This window comes from Ornithorhynchus anatinus, chromosome X2 (assembly GCF_004115215.2).
Source record: "Ornithorhynchus anatinus isolate Pmale09 chromosome X2, mOrnAna1.pri.v4, whole genome shotgun sequence".
Lineage (NCBI taxonomy): Eukaryota > Metazoa > Chordata > Mammalia > Monotremata > Ornithorhynchidae > Ornithorhynchus > Ornithorhynchus anatinus.
Window position 1 is genome coordinate 21,302,602 of NC_041750.1, and position 12,330 is coordinate 21,314,931.

Consider the following 12,330-nt stretch of genomic DNA (forward strand, 5'->3'; position numbering starts at 1 on the left):
ACTCAAATCCAGAAAAAAAATCTCAAGTCCATATCTTTACCAGTCATTCCCTGTATTAATTTACAAAGTATAGTAAACATTACAGAACAAAAGCTTTTCAACCATAGAATGCAAATAAATGGGGACAAAGTTTTCTGAAATTCAAGACTATAGTATTAAAGAATAAAGTTACATTATTCAACTCTTACTCCATTATTCCCATGCAACTCTCAATAATTGGAGTCTTAAAGCACATCCTTCTCAGAGAGCAGAAAGAGGTCTTTTTCATACTCTCTACTTAGGTAAATTCTATGTCTAGACAACAATAAAGAATCAGCAAGCTGTAGCTGAGTAATAGTAGTTCAGGTTACAGTCTAAATCGGATTCGTGGATGTCCAAAACAGGATTCGCTCTATGGTTTCCTCACTCCTGTGGGAGTATTCAAACCAAGAAAACAGCAGTGGGCATTTAGTTTTGAAATATGGTTGACTTGATTTTAGGAATTGATTCTTGTGATCCGTCGAACCCGCTGACCCCCTGCTACGCCCTAGTTCTAAGGTTTAGAAGTTGTATTATTAATTCTCCAATCAATCGATCATGAATATTATCCAGCTCTTACTGTCGATTTTGTGTTTGGAAGTTGAGTAGAGTAGATCTCTACTCCAAGAGAATTGTATATTCCGAGCCCTTAGTACAGTGCGCTGCACGTAGTAAGCGCTCAATAAATACTATTGAATGAATGAATGAATCTCTGCCCTCAAGAAGTTTACAATCTTAATTTATTTTAGTGCCTGTCTCTATAATACAGGCTCTCGTAATATCCCGGCTAGATTACTGTGTCAGCCTTCTCTCTGCTCTCCCTTCCTCCTCTCTCTCCCCACTCCAGTCTATTCTTCACTCCGCTCATCTTCCTGCAGAAACACTCTGGCATTCACTCCCCTTCTTAAACACCTCCAGTGGTTGCCTATCACCTCCGCACAAAACAAAAACTTTCTCAGTCTAAGGCTTCAAGGCTCTCCATCACCTTGCCCTTCCTACCTCTCCTCCCTTCTCTCTTTCTACCGCCCACCCCGCAAGCTCCGCTCCCCGCCGCCCACCTCCTCACCGTCCCTCAATCTCGCCTATCCCACTGTCGACCCCCGGGCCGCATCCTCCCGCGGTCCTGGAACGCCCTCCCTCCTCACCTCCGCCAAACTGATTCTCTTCCCCTCTTCAAATCCCTACTTAAAGCTCACCTCCTCCAAGAGCCTTCCCAGACTGAGCTCCCCCCTTTTCCCTCTGCTCCCTCTACCCCCCCTTCACCTCTCCACAGCTTAACCCTCTTTTCCCCCCCTTTCCTCTCCCTCCCCCCCTCCCCTCCCATCCCCTCAGCACTGTACTCGTCTGCTCAAACTGTAATATATCTTCATCACCCTATTTATTTGTTTAATGAGATGTCCATCACCTGATTCTATTTATTTGCTATTGTTTCAGTGAGATGTTCTTCCCCTTGACTCTATTTATTGCCATCGTTCTTGTCTGTCTGGTCTCCCCCGATCAGACTGTAAGCCCGTCAAAGGGCAGGACTGTCTCTATCTGTTGCCGATTTGTACATTCCAAGCGCTTAGTACAGTGCTCTGCACATAGTAAGCGCTCAATAAATGCTACTGAATGAAATGAATGAATAAATAAATTACAGAGAGAAGGAATTACCAAAGTTAAAGATAGGCACATACATGCACCGGGGCTGTGAAAGTGGGTGTTGGGGGTTGACATACCAAGTATTTAGATGATGCAGAGAATCAGTCAGGGAAGGCTTCCTGAAGGCAACATGATTCCAGGAAGTAATGGAAGGTAGGGAGAGAGGACGAGGAGGAGGGGGATGAAGAGGAGGAAAAAAACCAAAAGAGTGGGATGCACGATGGGAGTCTTTGATGAGGTAGCGAGCGACCTTTCATACCTCTCCCAAGGTTCGGAGCCAGGAGAGGAAGTCATTTCTGCCTAGACAGTGGCAAGAGCAGGGGCTGCCCCAGTGGGTCCAGCTCAGGACTGGGTAGTCGAGCCTGAGTCCTGAGCCACGATCGCACAGGCCGGAATAGCGGCCGCCAGTGGTTTCCGGAAAAAACCAGGTAAAGTCGGGCTGCTGCCACCAAAATTGTATTCACAGTAGGATCAACAGTCAACCCATTTCAAAAGATCTCTCCTGGTTCGGACCACTGTCGGCTGGCAATTAGGTGGGGGAAGTGTTTCTGGTAGAGTATTCTCTTTTCTTTGATTTCCTCCTTTTTCTCCCCTTCCTTTTCTTGCCTCGCCATCTCTCATTTCTCTTGCTTTTCTTTCAACCAAATCACCACCCTTAGCATGGACGCCTCCCTGTACAGCCATCCTTCACACTTTTTATATACATCGATTTAAGGACATTGCTTATTAATTTGCCCATCTTGCCTTCGATGTGGAATACGCCAGACAACTAACTGCTCCACTTGGCTTGCGCTGATAAAACCCCATTGTAAACAGCTTCTTTCCTCAACTTCAAACGGTAGGAGTCTCAGAGTGGCAGTTTCTTTAAGAAAATAATTACGATGCCAATCAGTCTTCAAAAAATAGTAAAGGACATCTCCGAATCAGACGTCTGGCTACCGAAGCCTTGCTTTCCAATACGCTCTAAACCATTATATGAGTTTTAACTGTGCTCGTGCACTCTCCGTACCTCAAAATATAATTCTTTTTGTTGCTAATGAAAGTCCTACGGCACAAATTTATTAAAGGTATACGTTTGCATGGGATAATAATTGGGTCGATAATATTAAATTCATAGGCTCATTATTTAATTGCAAGGGCAGATTATGAATACAGCTTCTAAAATGTATTTTAATGAAAAACACTACATCCTGACCTAATCATATCAACCTTATGCTATCTAATTAAGGATGCAAAAAATCATTAGAGTTGCAAAATATTAGTTCCAGCCCCATCAGGCTGTGAGCTGCCCCTTCATGAATATATTTTTTTAACTCTATGATAAATAGTTAATGAGGTAAAAATGACAAAATTTGCATGTAGGCAAATTAGTTTAATAGAGTGATGTCTTTTCTGACTACCCTAAGTGACCTTTCTCTTATCAGAAGAATGGCTAAAATCCTTTGAAATGATCGTCTGGCTGTCTTTGCACAAATGACAGATTGTGTGCATGACCAATATAAAAATTATAAAATGCAATAACCCTACATTCTCATCATACTAAATGTATTCTATGCTGTTGCATTTATCAATTTAAATAAAAGGAAATTAAGCATATTATAAAGTGTCCATTTATGGGGCAATTTTTAATCCAGAGGATAAAAATGAGAAACACTTGGTTTAGAGTTAGGCACTACTGCAAAGGCCCAGATAAAATTTTTCCAAAGCAAACTGCTTCATGGATATGTACCTGAAATGCTTTTATTTAAATCTTCTGGCATACGTAATCGGGCATTTTAAAATTCATACAATTGCCCAGCATTTATTCATTCATTCAATAGTATGTATTGAGCGCTTACTAGGTGCAGAGCACTGTACTAAGCACTTGGAATGTACAATTCGGCGACAGATAGAGACAATCCCTGCCCATTGATGGGCTTACAGTCTAATCGGGGGAGGCAGACAGACAAAAACAATAGCAATAAATAGAATCAAGAGGATGTACACCTCATTAACAAAATAAATATTTAATTGTGACTGAATTTTAAAATTCTGATTTCTATAGTTCGGCAGTGGTGCCCTCTTTGACATCCGAGCCTGTCACCCAAGTAAACGTAATCAAAAGGAGAGACATTTGAACTGGGTTTGTACCTTCATCGGATTCTAACCAGAGCAAAGCAACCTAGGAAGAGCGGGTGATCAATCCTCATATATCCCAATTTCATAGCAACCTTGTTAGGAATGATGCTAGGTTTTGGAAAGCTACAGTCCACTCCGTTCCCTCCTAGCCTGTGATTCTGCTATACGAATGGATTCTTCACTGTGAATTCAGGTTCACACTCAGCAACCCTGTTTCCCGAGTGCTTAGTACTATCAATCATATTTAATGAGTGCTTACTGTGTGCAGAGGACTGTACTAAACGCTTGGGAGAGTATGATATAATTATATAACGGAGTTGGTTGATATATTCCCCCACCCATGATCTGCACATAATAAGCGCTCAATAAATACGATTGAATAAATAACAGTTGATTGATTGTTTTGTCAGCTTATAAAACAGAAAATAGGCCACACCTTTAGTTTGAATTGTCTAGATCTGGATCTTCAACAGAGGATCGTATCTTAAGCTACAGCCTTCTTAAAGGATGGGGTATGTCCTTCAGACATCTTATTCCTAGACAGATGCAGAGGAATTATTATTTCATGACTCTTTTGAATGAGCCGATCTCGAAATTGATTTGTCTTTGAAAACGTTTAAAGTTGGAATGTTTCTCCAAAGCCTTTATTTAAATTACTATGTGTACAAAGAAACTGAAATAATGACATGCCTTGGAAAAGTAATTGGAGTTAATTCTCCCAGCCAGACCGAAGTGTCATCTCCCTGAACAACAATGATTAATCAATCGATCGATCGATGTATTTATGAGCACTTACTCTGTGAAGAAACAGTACTAACAGCATTTGAGTGAGTACCATACTACAGTACTGATAGACACACGGAAGAGCCCGGGCTTGGGAGTCAGAGGACGTGGGTTCTAATCCCAACTCTGCCACTTGTCCGCTGTGTGACTTTGGGCAAGTCACTTAACTTCTCTGTTCCTCAGTAACCTCATCTGTAAAATGGGGATTAAGACTGTGAGCCCCATGTGGGAAAACCCGCTCACTTGGTATCTACTCCAGCACGTAGAACAGTGCTTGGCACATAGTAAGTGCTTAACGAATACCATCATTATTAATATTATTATTATGAGTTTACAGTCTCTAGACTGTGAGCTCATTGTGGGCAGGGAATGTTACCGTCTATTGTTGTATTGTACTTTCTCAAGTGCTTAGAACAGTGCTCTGCAAACAGTAAGGGCTTAATAAATACGAATGAATGCATAAAGGATGTGTCTACAGTCTGTGATCTGAGTCTTACTCGTTAGCAAGTTTAGAATTGTGAGGATCGAAGCAAAGCGCAAACAGGGAACTCCCATTTTATTCTACCGGGAAGTAAGTGGAAAAAATGCTACATTTGATTTTTGCCCAGAGAGAAAGAATTTCTTACTGAAAAATAATGATGAATGTTATCAGAACAAAGAGTAGAAGGGCCTTAATAGCCTGTGTGTGGTGGCAATTTTTATTTCAAATAACTTTCTTTCTGCAAGTGGAGGGAAACGCTCAACATTTCACAGAGAGTTAGAAATACAAAAACAATATCCACTTTGGAATTCAACAGATCCCCTTGCTTTATAAATTTCCATTTTAGAATTTAACACTCACTCAGCACCTAATGCAGAGCCTCACACACACAGCAGGCTCTCAAATAAATACTGCTGAATGACTGACTGAGAATATTATTGAAAATAACTGTCACTCAGCCTTCTGATTGATACACCAATAATCAGAGCATTTCATATACTCGAATATTTACAGATAGAGATTTATGGGAGATGACGAAAGAAGAGCCGACAGGAGTACTTACTTGACCACAGAAAAATCTCATATTTACTATGAAAGCTTTACATAATGAAAGGGATGCATCTACGTTAACCAATTACACTCGTCACCGGGCCATCACCTTGCCAGAGATGCAGCCCGGCCTACTGGAAAGAGTGGAAAATCTGGGTTCGAATCTCAACTCTGCCACTTCCTGGTGGGTGACCTTGGGCATGTCACTTCACCTCCCTGAGTCTCAGTTTCCTTATTATAAAAGGGGCATTGATTACCAATTCCCCCTTCCCCTTAAACTGGCAGCCTCTTGTGGGTCAGACACTGTCTCTCTCTGATTATTTGTATCTACCCCCCATGCTCAGCACAGTGTTTGCCAAATAAAAAGTGCTTAAACATACTATGTTTTTTATTATTATTATTATTATTATTATTATTATTGCTATTATCATCATCATTATTATGCCTGGTCCATTGGAAGGCCCTAGGAAGGCTGACTGTTTCTGATTTCACATCCTCCTCTTCTCTCCATGGTGATGGACAAGACAGAATCCAGCTAACTCACCATCTTCTCTGGGGGTTTAGGTAGATAGCAGTGGCGGTTAGCAGAGCAGGGGCAGAGTCCATGGAAGGGGCTCCCCCCTTAGCTGGATTCCCTGGACGGTGGTTTTAAACGTCTGACTTCCTTTCCCCAGCTCGTGCCTTCAAGAAGAGCCAAATACGTCTTCTGGGCCCAAGGTGACAGACCCATGCTCTGAAATGCCTTGAAATGTTTCATAATAATAATAAGGATGATAATAATAATGATATCTGTTAAACATTTACTAGGTACCAGGCACTGTACTAAGTGCTGGGATGGAAAGAAGCAAATTTCGTTGGACAAAGTCCCTGTGTCCCGTGTGGGGCTCACTGTCTCCATCCCCGTTTTACAGATGAGGTAACTGAGGCACAGAGAAGTGACTTGCCCAAGGTCACACAGCAGACAAGTGGCAGAGACGGGATTAGAAGCCATGAACTTCTGACCCCCAGACACGTGCTCTTATCACTACGCCAGGCCTTCCCATGTGGTCTTTCCAGCTTCATTTGTCCACATAGGTAAATTTCACATCAGGGATATGAACCAATCATTCTATCAATAGTATGTATTGAGCACCTACGCCTCGCTGACCACTGTACTAAGTGCTTGGGAGATTACAGTAGAGTCAAGAAGTTGAAGAACAACTATATTTATCTATTTAATTATGCACTGCATTACCTCTGTCTGCTTTTCTTCATTTGGATCGATACTCTTTCTCACTTACCTTTTGTGGATTTGGAAATACACGCTCACTCGTCTCCCCCGGTGAACTGTTAACTCACTGAGGGCAGGGACCATAACTTTGATTTCTACTGTATTTTCCCCAAGGATTTCATAAAATCCATTGCTTAGAGCAGGACGTGGTACTGCTTCTGTTTTAGACTATGGTAGTGAGGAGGAGGATATTGAGGATGATGATGAGGTGATAATGGTGATGTTGATGAAATTAAGATCCACATTTCTATATCTGTGGAGGTGACCGCTACCAGGAATTGCAAATTGATTTTTAACTCTTTTCCTATACAACCGGTGCAGCCAATCAATAATGACTGGGGTTAGGTCCAAATACCACTGAGTGATAAGGCAGGTTACACACTAATGAACATTTTACTCTATGGGCTGTGGATAAAATGAAGAAATAGAATGGATAAATATGCATATTTACATCAATTCAACTCATCCACCCATCCATTAACGATACAAGTAATTCTTTTCTAATGTCGGCAAGCGTGTTCTGAAGAGGACTCGTTATTAGCGCATTTGAAATTCAATTACAGTTGTTCTAATGGGAAAAAAAAGGATATATTCCAACCCTCCTCTGCCAAGCTCCATCTGATGATACAGTTAATACACGCTTTTTTGGTGTACCCAGTGCTGCTTCTTAAGGGAAAGAAAACAGAAGTTTTCTGTATCGAAAGTAATCTCCAATAAAAGACATATACACATTCACACTTACAAAATTCAACCACCATGCATTTACTGAGTTTATATTTCACCACAATTCCTCATGCACTGTAGTTGATATACAAAATGTGCAGGGGCTACAATATCACAGTTCTTTTTTTTTTCATTTCACTTGTTTTGATTTTTTTCTTAAACCATTTACCCTTGCTATGAATACGTTGGGAGCATCACAAATTGAATTATGTAGATGTAAAATTGGTGATGTGGGGACAGCATTTTGTTAGGCCTGACTAAATAGTAGGCACCCGCTGCAAATGAAGTTTTGTATTGGGCCTGAAACTTAAGGACTACATATATAGATCCGCACCAAAGAAGGCAGTGGTAAATCGCTTCGTTATTTTTACCAAGAAAACTCTATGGATCCACTACCAGAACGATTGCAGTTGGAGTTGGGGCATTCTGGGAGAGATGTGTCCATGGCGTCACTATGGGTCGGAGATGACTCCACAGCAAAAGACAAGACGGATGATTATTTATGTGGTCCCAGACATCGACAGCAATGAGACTTCTCTCTGGCGTTTGCATTCGTAACACATTAACACCCATTCTTACAAACCATAATTTCTTGCCATAACATCATCTAATTAAACACGAGAAAACATACCTCTATTGACGAAAAGGAAAGGCCCTCATGAAGTCCATCTCCCACTCACCTTTCTTCTTTCACCATTGATTCCTCTCCATTGTTCAGCCTTTTTCACTATGTAGCTTAACTCCTGATTGGAGACCTCTAGATCATGTGGCATGAAGAACATGTTTTCATCACTGTGGATGCGCTGAAATGTGTCCAGTATCCAAGAGTCATTGTGTAACCTGAGAACAAAATCATAATTTGTACTTAAATATAATCAATTGACTGATTTACATACTTTTATTGTTCCCCTTTTCTATTATTTTTATCATCCCGTTTAGCTCTTCCTCTTAACACCATACACTAATTGAGCTCAAGGTCCTTGTTTACTAATAATGGTAACAATAATAATAATTGTAGTGTTTACTCTGTCCCAAGCACTGTACTCACCCTTCGTTAGATACAAGATAGTCGGGTTGGACCCAATCCCTATCCCACTTGGGGCTCAGACTCTTACAGGGAAGGAGAACAAATATTTAATTCCCATTTTACAAATGAGGAAACTGAGGCACAAAGAAGTTAAGTAAGTTGTCTAATGTCATACAGCTAGCAAATCGCAGACCTGAGATTAGAACTCAGGTCAATCAATCGCTAAATGTTATTTGAGTGTTTACTGTGGGTGAAACAGCGTACTAAGTCCTTGGAAGAGTACAGTATGGAGTTGGTAGACACATACTGTGCCCCACAGTGAGTTGATAGTCTAGAGGGGAAGACAGGCATTAATGTAAACAAATAAATTACAGATCTCTATGTAAGAGCGGTGGGGCTGAGGGTGAGGTAAATAGCAAGTACTTAAAATCCTCTGCCTCCCAGTTCCAAGCTGTTTCCTCTAGGCCATGCTGTTTCTCAGTACAGTCTGAGTCGTGTAGACCGTGAGCCCGTTGTCACATAGGGATTGTCTCTATCTGTTTGTGAATTCTACTTTCCAAGCGCTTAGTAAGGTGTTCTGCACACAGTAAGCACTCAATAAATATGATTGAATGAATCATAGATGTTCAATATAGACTACTGATGGACTGATTTAGAGCTCCACTGAAGCATTCAAATGGAATCAATATCAGTGCCTTAACCCCCCAGCTGTGGAATATGAGTGATCCAGAAGGAAGGAAGTATGTGGCAATGGGAGAGAGAAGATGCTCACCCAGAAGGAATCATTCTAGCACGCTGGTCACTGATATGGAATAGAGGTGGACCAACTAGCCTTTGTAAGAAGCAATTCTTTGGCAGAAATATGCACATTTATGCTCTTTTGAGACCGTCTGCCCCCTCCAAGATGCAGAGACTGTGTCCAATTCCCACCTGTGAATTGGTATATTGCTCCGCATACAGGAATGCATAATAAATACGATTACTCCTCCTCTTCTTTCTCCTCACTCTCCTCTTTGTCCTCCTTCTCCTCCTCCTCCTTCTTCTCCTCTTCCGCCTCCTCTTCCTTTTAGAGGAATTATTCTGTTTCTCTGGAATAACTCCTGGTGTGCCCATTAGTCTCTCAACCACCCATTCTGGCTTCCTTTCTAAAGGATACCTTTCATTTTGCTTTATAGGCTGATTGATTAGTAATGATTTTTTGATTTCATTAGCAGTTTTCATTCCTTCAGGCTTGAGGAAGGGTAATGGGAGAACTTTCCCTTTGGGCTTCCAAATTGGGTCTCAACCTTCTGTAGGAGTTTGAGAGGCAATATTCTTCTACGGGGGTGGAAATACAAACCTAAATTGACAGCAGAAATCGTCTCTGTAAGCAGGAAAGTGCACGTCTGATTTTCTAGTACTGTTCACACGAAAGAACTGGCCCAATCTTTGCTTTACTGCTTAGGCTTGATGGAGCAGGGGCTAAGCATGCCATTACTAAATGGATGGACCAAGATATGGCTAAATTCCATCCTGAATGTTAATACTATAGTACACTAAATTGAAGTATTAATATTAATAATAATTATGGTATGTGTTAAGTGCTTACTATGTGCTGAGCACTTTTCTGAACACTGGGGTAGATACAGGGTACTCAGATTGTGCCACGTTGGGCTCACATTTTTTAATCCCTATTTTTACAGATGAGGTAACTGAGGCACAGAGAAGTGAAGTGACTTGCCCAAGGTCACACAGCCGACAAGTGGCAGAGCCGGGATTAGAACCCATGACCTCTGACTCCCAAGACCATGCTCTTTCAACTAAGCCACGCTGCTTCTCTACTAGTACACTAGATTGCGTAGCAGAGTTGGGATTAGAACCCACGACCTCTGACTCCCAAGCCTGTGCTCTTTCCACTAAGCCACGCTGCTTCTCTACTAGTACACTAGATTGCAAAACCTTCAAAGGTAGGGATCAGGTATGTCACCCGTATTGCATTGCAAAGCAGCATGGCTCAGTGGAAAGAGCTTGGGCTTGAGAGTCAGAGGTCATGGGTTCGATTCCCAGCTCTGCCACTTGTCAGCTGTGTGACTGTGGGCAAGTCACTTCTCTGTGCCTCAGTGATCTCATCTGTAAAATGGGGATGAAGACTGGGAGCCTCATGTGGGACAACCTGATGACCCTGTATCTCCCCCCAGTGCTTAGAACAGTGCTCTGCACATAGTAAGCACTTAACAAATACCAACATTATTATTATTGCAGACTTCCAAGCACTTAGTACAGTGGTCTCTACAGAGTTAAACATTCAATAAATTCTACTGACTGCATGATAGTGTATTTTTCAGGTCATCCACTTGGTTGATTAACCAGTAACTTGTTAAATAGGAACTAGGTCTCACTATCCTTTCAAGCTGGTTTAATCTTACATTCAGCTGTTTTTTCCTCCTCTTTTAGGGGTGGTAACATCTAATGTGCTTAGATTATAGTGCCATAAACACTTCTTATGCAGATTTTAAGTACAAGGTTACCCACAATATAATTAGCTTTGAATTGACTGGGAATCACAGAGTCTATTGTGAATGGCTTTGGCCAGAAGCATACTGCCTGCCCCTGTATTTCTTGCATTCTAAGTGAGAGAATAATTACCAAAACATTATTCCTCATAGTTGTAGGACAGTTCTGGGAATGTGTCCCAGATTCTGTCTCTTCCTTTATAAGCAAAATAGATTTAACTCTAGAAAGGTAAACAAGGAAGTGGAATAAAACTTTTCAAGCTAGTATTTTGTTTGAGATGGAATAAAATATGAAGTATAAAGTGGAATGAGTCATTTTAATCCAACTTTAACTATAAATCCCATTTGAGATTACTGTATATTGTAAAATGATTAAAGAAAAAAATTCCATTTAATCTACAGAAAGTTTTTACAATATTATGAAATTATACCTCTAAAAGGCTCCAAAATGTAATTAAAACATGGAAATGTCATTGTACCTTTCCTTATTGCTTCAGGCATTAGTTTTTAGAAATAGGTCACGCACGATGTCACGGGGTCTTACGGCAACCAACGGAAAAGAGTAAGTCACAAAGTTCCTAGTTCTGTGGCCTCCATTTGTAACAGTATATTGCATCATGGGTGGCAGGCAGAACCTATTATGCTTGGTTCGCATCCAAATATGGGTGATTTATAGGAATCTAGTATAAGTCTTTTAATGTTAAAAAAGACAAGTGCGAAAATCTAACTGATTTCATCTTTTACGAGTGGGGCACCAGTAGTTTAAAATGACAGGAAGTGCATAATGAATACTATGACTCCTCTTCTTTCTCCTGACTCTCCTCCTTGTCATCCTCCTCCTCCTTCTCCTGCTCCCTCCTCCTCCTCCAGCTTTAAATGACGGCAATCATGGTAGCGCACATTCCTTAATTCTGTCTTGAACTGAGCTCTTGAACTAATCAGAAAGTGAAAATATTTTCATTTCTGGACCAAGCCAAAGAGGGGACAAATGCAGGCTGGGAGATTGTGGAGCCGGAGATGGTACAGGTGCCATGTCTTAATAAATGCCCTTTCCCCCCAAATTGAGGGGTGGACAGCCAGAGGAAAGGGAAGAGCCAATTTCTGTGGTATTTGTTGAGCACTTACTATGTGCCAAGCACTACACTGAGAACTGGGGCAAATACGAGCTGATCAAGTTGGACAAACTCTCCATGCTCTCCTGGCTTCTTCTCCCCCATCAGACATTTCA

General features: G+C 41.3%; 1 long non-coding RNA gene across 1 annotated transcript in view; it reads right to left on the reverse strand.

Moving 5' to 3' along the window:
- LOC120638091 overlaps window positions 1–8,347 on the reverse strand; it is a 62,939-nt gene extending 54,592 nt beyond the window's left edge. The window contains exon 1 of the long non-coding RNA XR_005659572.1: window positions 8,264–8,347. This is a non-coding gene — a long non-coding RNA (uncharacterized LOC120638091). The remainder of the gene's footprint in view (window positions 1–8,263) is intronic.
- Window positions 8,348–12,330: the final 3,983 nt, after the last annotated feature.